Genomic DNA, 10,973 nt, shown 5'->3' with positions numbered 1-10,973 from the left:
TGTTCTGTTTTCTTCTTCAATATACTACTCTATGAATCATCAAATGTTTTACCAGCAGAATAAAATGGCATGGATTTTGTTCCTGTTTAAAGAGACTCCATTATTTTTTCTTTCTAGATTGTTTAATTTATTGTTGTTCAGTTACTGTTGTCCTGCCTTTTTCCCCATTGCTCACCCTACCCCATCCCCCCTCTCCCACAGTCAATTCCCCCACTGTCTGTGCACAGGAGTCCGCTACTCATATTCCTTTGCTTGCCCCTCCCTCTTCTTTCCCCCATTTCCCCTCTCCCCCTCCCCTCTGGTCATGGTCAGTTTGTTCTTTATTTCCAAGTCTCTGGTTCTATTTTGCTCATTTGTTTCTTTTGTTCATTTAAAGAAAAAAAGTCCATATTGGGTAAATTCTACAGGTCTTAGATTTTACAGTAAATGTTAATGTAGAAACACAGATGTGATTACTCTAGACATTAATGTGTTTTTATATGCAATACTCTCAGTGTTTTTTTTTCCCTAAGGACTCAAAAAAATAAAACTGGTATGTTTTGCTGTGAAGTTTGTTTTAATATATTTCCAAGTTTAAAAAATAAGAAAAGTTTCCATTTAGTAATCGAAATCCTCTTTTTTATTTAGTTTAAAATTTATCATAATATCTTTATAAATTTAACAACTAAAAATATTATATATTAATTTTCTCATGATAAAATACAGTCAGTTCTGCTATAATATGGCATGAGTTTGTAAAGATTTCTGTCCTATGAAAATCAATAATAAAACTTTGGGAAGTATAAGGAAAATGGGGTTAGGAGTACACTACTCAAAAACTTTGTAAGATATTTAAAAAATAGATCAAAAACGAATAAGCACAGTATGTGTTATGTATTAAAGTATTTAAAAATAAACACATACTCCAATAAATATGACACTTTATAGTAAAATTAACATAAATGGGTGTCAGAAGAGTGGCAGCTTGTGCATTTTTGCGGAAGTGACGCCTGAGGGTCACCTGAAATAAGGACAAATTTGTGAGAGCAGATGTGGACGGGCGTGGCCAACAATACGCACGATGAACCGAGGTAGCTGGTAGGTGCTGAAGCGTGTGCATGCATGGAGTACGCGCGTTTTATATAGTTCAGTGTTATTGGGTGCTGACAGGGATGGGTTCTCATTTCCTTAGTGTTGCTCACAGAGGAAACCCTGCACAGTCAAATATGAAATCCACTTAATGCTCCTATTGTCCCCAACATATCTTCACACTGGAGCAAGTTTGTGTTTTCACAACAGGACTTACGGCAAAACTGACCGTAATACCTTTCTATTTGGACCTCAGAATCAGAAGGTGTGAAAGCTAATGAAAATCTTCATCATTTGTCTCATTCCCTCATTTTGCTTCCTTGTATGACTCATTCTACAACAGAACAATTTTGATCTTTCTAAATTTTATTTAAACTTTTTTTGATATAACAGAGCGGGGCTCAGCAATGAAGCACTTTTGCAACCTGTATCTTTCTGGTCTTGAACCTCTTACCTTGCTCCTGGATACATGACTTCACCTGATATGCAGCTCTGGTAACTGGTTCTTTTCTCTGCATTTGAACCACACAGAAAATCGTATTGGCACTAAGGGTCGGTGTAGGCAGGAAACCTCTCTATAGACAGATCATACAAAATTGCCCAGTGGCAGAACACAGGGGCACTGCCAGTGACTGAGAAGGGCATGCGTCTGCACTAACATAGGAAACAGAAAGCTAAGTGTAAGATGATTGCATTTATTTATCACACACTAAAGATGGAATGCATCCCAAATAAAAATTACATAATTATTGCAGGAAGGAAGGATTACAGATCTACTCTAGTAAAAGTCATTATCATCATACGTAATATTCTGTATGTTTTTCTGAGATTAATAGTTTTTTAAAAAGAATCATAATACCCATGTCAAAATGTTCAGTGATTACTTTGAGTTGATTGATTTGCTTAATTTTTGGATTTTTCTAACGTATTAATTCTGGCTTCTTAGTTCATCTATCCCTATTGCATCTTTCTAAAAAATTAAAACCCTTAAAATATGTGAAGCTCATAATCGTGCATGGAGTACGATTTTGCCTAATCATGATTTCGATTCCCTGGTTCTGTGCCAGAGTCTCCTGGGCAGAGCTCGGCACCTGCACTCTGTCTCTGCTGACATCGGAACCAGCTGGGGAGATGAGGAATAACTCCACTGACAGCCTTGGAATAAGAATCATGAAGTGCCAGAGTAACACTGTTTCAGGTGGTTCTGCCATAATATCACTGACAAAAACATCATGATCAAAAAATTTTATATTAAATTGCTACTACAGAGTCTGAAATAGTTGATGCCACTGTTTTAAGTATGGTAATTTTACAATTCAGTTCTTTTCATTTGAAACAAGATGTTTATTTAAACAACAAGAATGTTGACATGAAGGGAAAATTACCTAGAATCCATTTCTTTTAGAGTAATTTATCCCTACTTAAAGACAGATTGCCCTACATGTAACAGTTATGTACAAACAAGTTATAAAATTGTCCTTGGTTTTAAAATGATAAATGGAAAACATTAGAATTATCTAATCAAACAAGGTATGCAAGGATTTTTATGTTTTTGTTTTTGTTTTTGGTTAAACAGCGAGAGCAAAATAACTTACAGGAATATAAAGATAGGAGCCGAATGAGCATGCCACTAATGAAGAAAGGTTGTATCTCCATGGAACCAGTATTTTTCCCCACCCCAACTTCATTTGATGTCCATCAAAACATACCATTGGCCATTTAGTTTAAACAATGCAAATGCTTGTGTACGAACATCGGTTACTTTATGTACAATAAAGAAATGGGGGGAGGGAAAATGGAAGAATAGAGAAAACTATACGGTAGTAGTCAGGATGTGGTGGGACCAAATTGCAGCTTTCTCATTGAGAATGTCTTCTTGGTCTGGAGGAACAGAGCTCTGGAGGAAAGTAGCAGGTTCCCTTCTTAGTAGACGCCCGCTGTCTGTTGCTGGAGCACAGTAATCGTATCTTCATCCTCCAAGTCCAGCTGCACAGGTGTGTCTGTTTCCTTGATTGGCTGCCCATCAAATCGGAATCCAATCTGCCTCATTGACAAACCCTGACATTCACAATAGGCTCTCAGCAGTTTCCTAAGTGGTGTGTGCCTCCTAATGGAAACTGCAGCACAGAGCCATCCTGCCCCGCCCCCCCCCCCCCCCCCCCCCGCACCTTCTAATTAACATAATCATTGTTCTCGGTGTTGACTCCTCCCTTGGGCTTTTCAACAGCCTTGGTGAGCCCTGGAGTCTCCTCAGCTGCTGCTTCACCAGAGAGGTATGGGTCTGCACCGAGACTGGAATTCAGTTTAAATTTGATACGTGTCGGCTATATCATTTAGCCCTGTTGGTCCTTTCCTTCTTATTAGCTATAGTTTCCTCACAGTTTATATTGCACACTCACACTGAATTTATTGCGATTCCTGTTAAAATCTTTAAAATCTCTCAGTGTGAGTTCTGCAGCTAGGTCCTTGTATGCTAACTGGATTTTATAAGGATATATTATAATTCAAATTTTTATCCATTTCAGTTTAACCTGATGTCTTATAGCATCTCTCTTGATACTACTGTAAACTTTGAAAGAGAAAAGTTGTTTGCACGATGCCGAATATCACTCCCCAAAACTTTTTGAGGGCTTAGTAAGTTATGTTACAAAATGTTCATTAGAAATGTGTCCAGTGCATCGAAAGGACAACTTTATTTCTACACTAAGGATCAAATCAGTACCTTCCTCTAGAAAACTGCTACTGATTTGTGCTTCCTCTTTCGTGTCTGCAATCGGATGACCTGTGAATGACAGGCCGTGGGATGGCCTGTCACAAACCACACGCGCAAAAGGCATTTGTCATGTACTTTGAAAACCCAAACCTCTTGAGAAAATTTTAGGTTCATAGAACTTCAGACATAAGGAGATTTCACAAAAGAAACGTTATCCTTTCACAGCTTTGTATTCCATAGGGAAGCAGGAATTCCAGGAAGAAAGGTAAGAAATGAGGGGTGATTGTTCTTAGTGACTTCTCTACGTGACTGTGATGAATAACTACAATGAGATAATATATTACAACTAAGGTTTTAGAAAAGTGAGGAATCAGGGAAGCACTCAAGTAATCATGTAACATATATAGGCCATTGGGACTATCTTCCCCTGAATGGTAAATTTTAGTTAAAAATTAGAGCCACAAGAGGACTTCTAAGGAATTTTACCCATCGATTTTAAAGAAAAAATAAGTAGGTCTCCAAAAAACATGCGTTTCCCTATGAAGTAGAAAAAATAAACTGAAAAATAGGAAAAGCTTGGAAAAAACCTTGACAGACATCATTGAAATGGAACAAATGAGTGTGCCAGGCTGTGTTAATTGGTTTGAATTTGCTCATTCTGCCTGTCTTTGTAGGGAGGACCTAACCACAGTAACCGGGATTTCTAAAGCGTGTTTTGCAAAACTGGCCGATGGACTAGGAGTTTGAAATCATTTTTGGAAGCTTACTGCTCAATATTTTCAAAAGACCGAATGCTTCAATTTCAACCTATTTTGTGGTAATGAGCATTTCATGGATGATTTGCCCCGTGGGAAAAATTAATCCCACACAACTAAGGAAGAAATTACTCTATGATGCCATGATCGAGATAGTACCTGTTGATTTTAAATAAATGCTCCTGGAAATAAGGTTTCTTGGTCAGTTCTCCACTGTTTTGCTGGAGTGAATGTCAACAGCACCTCTCGCACAGAGGTTGTATGACTCTCGACTCCACATGCACGTCAGTTGGCGCACATTCTAATTGTCATTCGACTCACAGTATAACGAGGATCGGTTGTTTATATGGCTAGTTTATTAAAAGGCATGATTGTGGCCCTGGTCAAATTGCATGTCACTCGCTTTCTCCTTTCAACTATGTCAACAGTAATGATAAATACAAAAAAAAAGAGCATTAGTAATCAATGTTAGAACATTAAGGATCCATTCTGTGTTTCTTGAGTATTTCTGTATGAAAAAATATGTTTATGGTCAAGATAGCAGCACTTGGGCTTTGGAACTAGAATACCAGGTGTTAAATATTGACTTTGTGAGCAAATCATGAAACTGGTCTGTGCCTCTGTTTCCTTATTGTAAATTGGGGTTCATGGGAGGATTAAGTATTTTGATGTATATAACGGATTTAGAACAATATTTGACACTAATTCATCCCTCAACAAATACTAGTTATTGCAGACATGATTTATAAGATGGTTTTAAAAAGCATTACTTTGGCAAAGGCACACTGTATATTAATAACATGTGATTCCTTCAATAAAGGTTGTGGTTTTGTATGTGATTAATTGACATCGCAAGTATAAAAAAGATATAACACCAAGAGTAAACGGACTTTTCTTTCTGATTACCAGTATTGCTAAGCATGTATATGTAATAGTTTCAAAAAATACTAGATTACATTCTGTGGGACAATTTTGAAATCTTTAAAGTGGGCAATATCAGCATTATTTCTGTAAGAAGTATGGCTACATGTATACCCTAGTAAGAAACAGTCAGTTCATTTTTTATATGCACTATTCCAAGGTAAGAGAAATTAACCCTTAATGGAAATAATCTTTCCTCTGAGTGCTTCCATCGAGGTGAACCCTGCTGTTGCGTTTGGTCCCTGGCACAGGAGGTGGAAGGACTCTCCAGCTTGTCTCAAGTTGTGTATCAGAGACCAGAGCTGCTGGGATGTTTATGCACATCTCTGTCATTCAAAGCTGCTCCTTTAATCTCGGCCGGCTTTTTATGTGGGGGAGAAAGTGGCCTTTGTGCAATGCCATCTGAAGAACAATTGAAACCGTGAATCAAAATAAATAAGGTCTCATTGGATTTTTTACAGTAAAAATAGATTTGAGCATTGAAAAGTTTGAGCCTAGTGAAATACAGCTAGAATTTCTAAATGTTACATAAGAAATATGGCCACTTTGATTTAAAAAAATCTCATTTTGAATCTCATGCTCTGTTTATGATGCTAGTCAGAGAACCGCAGGGTTGTTTTGGCTTCCAGCTCTAAGCATTCATGGTCCAGAGATTGTTTCCAGGTATACAGCTGGAACAATCATTTGACCAACCCCATCTGTCTCTCTCCTCTCGGGGACCACAGTCGTGGACTTTCTTTGGCCAGTACCTAACAACAGTTATTTTGCATGCTTATCAGTGTTCTGTTTATATTGGCAGGTTAAGCTCAGTGATTATAGCGTAGCCCCACTTGGCCAGTAGAAATTTGAATTTTTTTTAAAAAAGGAATGTGAAACAATTCAAACAAAATAAACAAAACTCACTCAAGATAAAAAGTATATCAACTGTAAAAGCGTCAGCTATATCCTAAAAAGTATATGTATCCATCTCTCCACTGAACGGTACATTTTAGGCAGCATCTACTACTGAAAGAAATTCATAGAAAAGAACATATGTTAGGTCAGAGAATTTGAAGAGCAAAGAAGGTATAACTACGTGAGTCAGGAAACATTAACCGGTACTGCTTTTGGAGAAGAAGACCCAAAATAAACCAAGTTTTCTTCTTATATTTTTATATATTCTAATATAATTAAATAAAAATTAAAGAGTTTACTTTGGACTATACTCTGTATATTTTATTTCACTACATGTGCGAATGTGTGAATCCCAATTGGGTTTTTTAACTTGTTCCTGATTTACTAATCTAATAGGATCAAATTAATTTTAAAATGTGCATGCCGTATTTTTTACCATTGACATTACAGTAGCAAAAATGGATTTAGTCTCTTTGCCATTTTCACAAATTTTATTATCACTTCTTCGTTCCCTGAAAATAATGGGCCTCACGCATTACATACACAAAATAAAAATGATATTGAAACCATACATTATCTTTCTGCAAAGCAAGGGAGACAAATGTAATTTTGTTTTTTTAATTTAAATGCGATTTGCTGTAAAATTAGTTCCAAATTCACTTACTGAGAAGTGACAATAAGTGAATAATGAAAAGTCTGTAGTGGAGCAATAGCAACAAGATGAGACAGGTTTGAGGCACGTGTCAGCCAGGGAACCCTGGCGCTCAAGACGTAGTGGAATGGTGAAGTCCGGGGAGAGAGCCATAGAGCGTGGCAGTTACAATCAGAGGCTGGAGTGTCGAATAAAGTCGGGTTACGACTTCAGCTTTGCCACTTAACAACTATGAAACCATAAGCAATTGGTTTAACCTCACGTATACTCTTTGTCCTATTTTGTGGGAAAAAAATTGTTGTGATTATGAAATGAGGTAACGTTTCCAAAGCATTTAATGATCTCTGCATCACAGCAAGTGTTTAATAAAAGGTTTATATTACATTTATAACAGTGGTTATGATGATGCTAGTGGTGATGGTGGTGGTGATTAGAATGTAACAGAAGGCCTTCAGCTTAGAATACTCTGGGACCTAGGGGGTTAAAAATAGTTTGGAACTTCGGAAATATGATTAAGGCCGGAAGTAAACATTCAGGGTCACCATTAGATAGGTAATACCTGGAGTTATTCCTCAAAGCAAATCTGTTACATGTTTTTTTAAGTGATCAAGACAGATTTTTTTAGCATAATTGCATTTAAAAGGGGAAAACTATTCTCATGGGGTCAGAAAAGAAATAGAAGACAATAGTATCAGAAGCCAAGGAAAAATTTCTTGATTAAAGGAAGATCAAAATGCTAAGTGGTGAAGACATCTCAAGAGAGTGAAGACTGAGAGGAAATCTTTACATTTTTCAAATAAAAGATCCCATTAATTATGAGAGAGTCAAATTTGGTTGAATTTTGGTAAGATAATGTGGCTGAGGATAGAATAAAAGGTACAAAATAGACGACAGCAAACATAGGTTAATCTTTAAAACACCCTTCCTGTAAGCCCATTTTATATGCAAGGGGAAAGAGCACAGAGAGATTAATATACTACCCAGGATCTTAGTTTATAAATGGGGGAGCCAGTGTTAAACTCCAGTGACATTCAGAGTGATTGAAAGCATAGCCCTCATTAATATATTTATTTGAAATTAATTTTAACAAAATCAATTTATCTACATGTGATGAAAACCAAATTAATTTGTCCTGGATTATAGACAAAGTTTTGATCTACTATGCTTGACATTAACTCCAGTAGAAAGTGAATGATTTTTAAACAGAGAAATTCTCCCAAGAGCCTGTCGAAGTCTTACTAAGACATAGGCAACTAGATCAGAAGATTGTCTCACCATGTGTGCCACTTCAAAGAAAAAATGTTTTGTAAACTGGGAGCCTAGGTCAAAGAGAGCCGTTTGTTTAATTCTTCATATTGTAACATGTTGGTTTTGATTTTGTCCCTTGACAGGCCTAGCACAGTTAAATTGCAACTGTTGTTTTAGGGGATTGTAAAAAAAATTATGCCCCTGGACTATTTATCTCCACCCTTCCTCTAGCCCCAAAGTAGTTGTTTATCCAACCTCAGTAATCATGATGATAGGGTAATTTCCTCAGAATTGATCCCAGAGATTATATGATAAAATTTCACAGATGGTTTGGAGGAATCACTGAAACCCTTTTCTGGTGAATCGAATTCATCAGCCCTGTGGCCGACCAAACAGTTAGTAATCGCCAAAGCAAAAAAAGGACCAGAAGCTGACTTACCTCTAAGATTATTTCATTCCCTGGGACCCTAACTAAACCCGAGGGTGTACTGTATTGTTTACGCTGGAGAGAAATGTGGGGAGATGATGGGATAGAGGTGAGGAATCTTCTATTTTCTCAAAACATTTCAGAGGACAGTTTAGAAATGGATATTTAGTACTGTCTTTGCGAACCTCAGGCCTTTCGCATCCTTGAAGGGACAAGCAGACCCAGGAATTAGTACTCCCGTCTCCATAACAGTACACTGTAAGTCAGGTAATGACTCATGTCTAATATTAAGAAATGAACATTAATGCTAACTTATATAGAGAATGCTATGACATACAATCTTTTTTGCACGTCCACACAATATTACTCAATCTTTGCAATTGTAGTAAAAAACCTATCCCTCCCAAAGACACCTGTCCTCAATAAATTAACAGGCCCGTTTTCCTAAACCATCAAAGAAAGAAATCACTCTCTACATTCATCACAATTGTAGTTGACTGCCAACATTTTAGGCCAAGTACTGTCTGAGACAGGAAGGAGGCAACAGTGGACAAAACAGACAAGCTGCCTGCATGGCCGAGCATGTGTTTCAGGGTGCAGACTGGGAAGAAGGAGAAGTGTGAGTACTGGATTGCCAGATGGAGGTGAGTGCTGCAAGGGAAATAGAGCAGGGGGAGGGGTAAACGTTGATGAAGGGGGTGAAGGGGGTGAGGCAGGTGAGGTGGTTGTTTACTATGCGTGTGAATCAGTCACCTCGAGGAGAGGGAGGGTGAATGGAGAAGCGGAAACGGGGTTGGTGTCTGAATGGCCTTATGAACTCAGCTGAAGTTCAAGTTCACAAATGTAAAGTAAACTAATCATTGTACTTGTGGTTTTTCGACTGTGTTCCTCCCTGAAAGAGACAGCAAGCTGTCTTGCAGCCAGGGATGACAATATGCTAGGTGTGTTCATCCAAGAGAGGCAGGGTCAGGGACTTTGAAATATATGTAAAAGCATCATTACAACTACAGGCTGTGGAATCTAAACAGGAAAGAATGGAAGGTGAAGACGTAAAGGGGTGAGGAGCAGTCAGAAGGGGTCATAAACCTCAGCCTAGTTGAAGATTTACTGGAGTCAGAATCCTTGAAGGAACAAACTAAAAGCAGAGAAGACTGAGGTGCTTTATATCTCACATATAGATTGAATTCAGTTTTGGTTATAACACAGCCTTCAATTTAATCTTGAGAGCAGAGCATACATTAGAGGGAGGACAAATTTATTGCAGCAGAAATTGTCACGGAATGGAGAATTGCTATGGTATTCAATATATTATCTAAGTGAATATTGAAATCCCAAAGAATTATGAGCTAATATTGGATAGACTTGGTTATGGAAGCTAAATCCGCACTAATAGTGAAGTCTGTAGACTGACTAAAACATGTGAGTGGAGAGCAGTATGTACACACTGATTGTGTATGTGTGTGTGTACACATACACACATACCGTGGGAATGGACTTTACAGCAGTGGGCTTCTTAGAGAGAATGGTTTGGTAGCGACAACAAGGAGCAACAAGGACTATCCTTGGTTCTTGAATTCTCTATTTAAGGCCCAGTGCCTTAAATATGGGGATTTTGTTCAGCTTGGGGCTGTGAAGCCCAAAGACAAAGCATTGCTCCCATACTTACAGAAGTCTGGGGAAAAAATGAAAATTCACAGTGCTTTAAAAGCCCATCAGAAACCTACAGCTGTTGGGCAAACAGCCGATCCCAAATGTAAGAGAGATGGGTGTGTGCAAGGGGCAAAGGAATGTCATTTTAGTCTCTTCTATTAGTGTAAAAAACATTAAAATCATAGCAAGTAAAATTTCTATCTGCCCCCTCCCCAAGTTTTCTAGTTCTCACATCACCCCCTACACCAACCAGCTCAGGCCAGGGCTGATCTGACTGACTGTTGCCTGTTCAGGACCATCACTAAGGTAAATCACAGGGCACGTACTCCTTTCCATCTGCCTCTTTCTCCTCAGCACTGCGATTCCGAGACGTATCCAACATGTTACCATTATATGTGCTGCTGAGTAGTATCCTACTCTATGGCATATAGTACATTGTATACATTGGATTTTGTGATGATTTCACCAACTTATTTATATATTTTAAAATATGAATTGCAAATATTCTCTCCCAGTTGTGTAGTTAACCTGCATCATTTTACTAAGGACATGCAGTGAAGAAGAGCAGAGTGCTTTGTCCCAGGTTCACAGATTTCTTTGCCCAATAGTACTGCTCTATGGAACTGAAGCTTCCTTTGCTTGTTC

General features: G+C 38.0%; 1 pseudogene; it reads right to left on the bottom strand.

The window, feature by feature from the left end:
* Positions 1-2,991: 2,991 nt before the first annotated feature.
* LOC112297284 (small ubiquitin-related modifier 2 pseudogene) lies at positions 2,992-10,710 on the bottom strand (annotated as a pseudogene).
* Positions 10,711-10,973: the final 263 nt, after the last annotated feature.

The sequence above is a fragment of the Desmodus rotundus genome, chromosome 11 (genome assembly GCF_022682495.2).
Source record: "Desmodus rotundus isolate HL8 chromosome 11, HLdesRot8A.1, whole genome shotgun sequence".
Classification (NCBI taxonomy): domain Eukaryota; kingdom Metazoa; phylum Chordata; class Mammalia; order Chiroptera; family Phyllostomidae; genus Desmodus; species Desmodus rotundus.
Note: the sequence above shows the minus strand (reverse complement) of the source record. Positions and strands in the feature narration are given on the sequence as shown.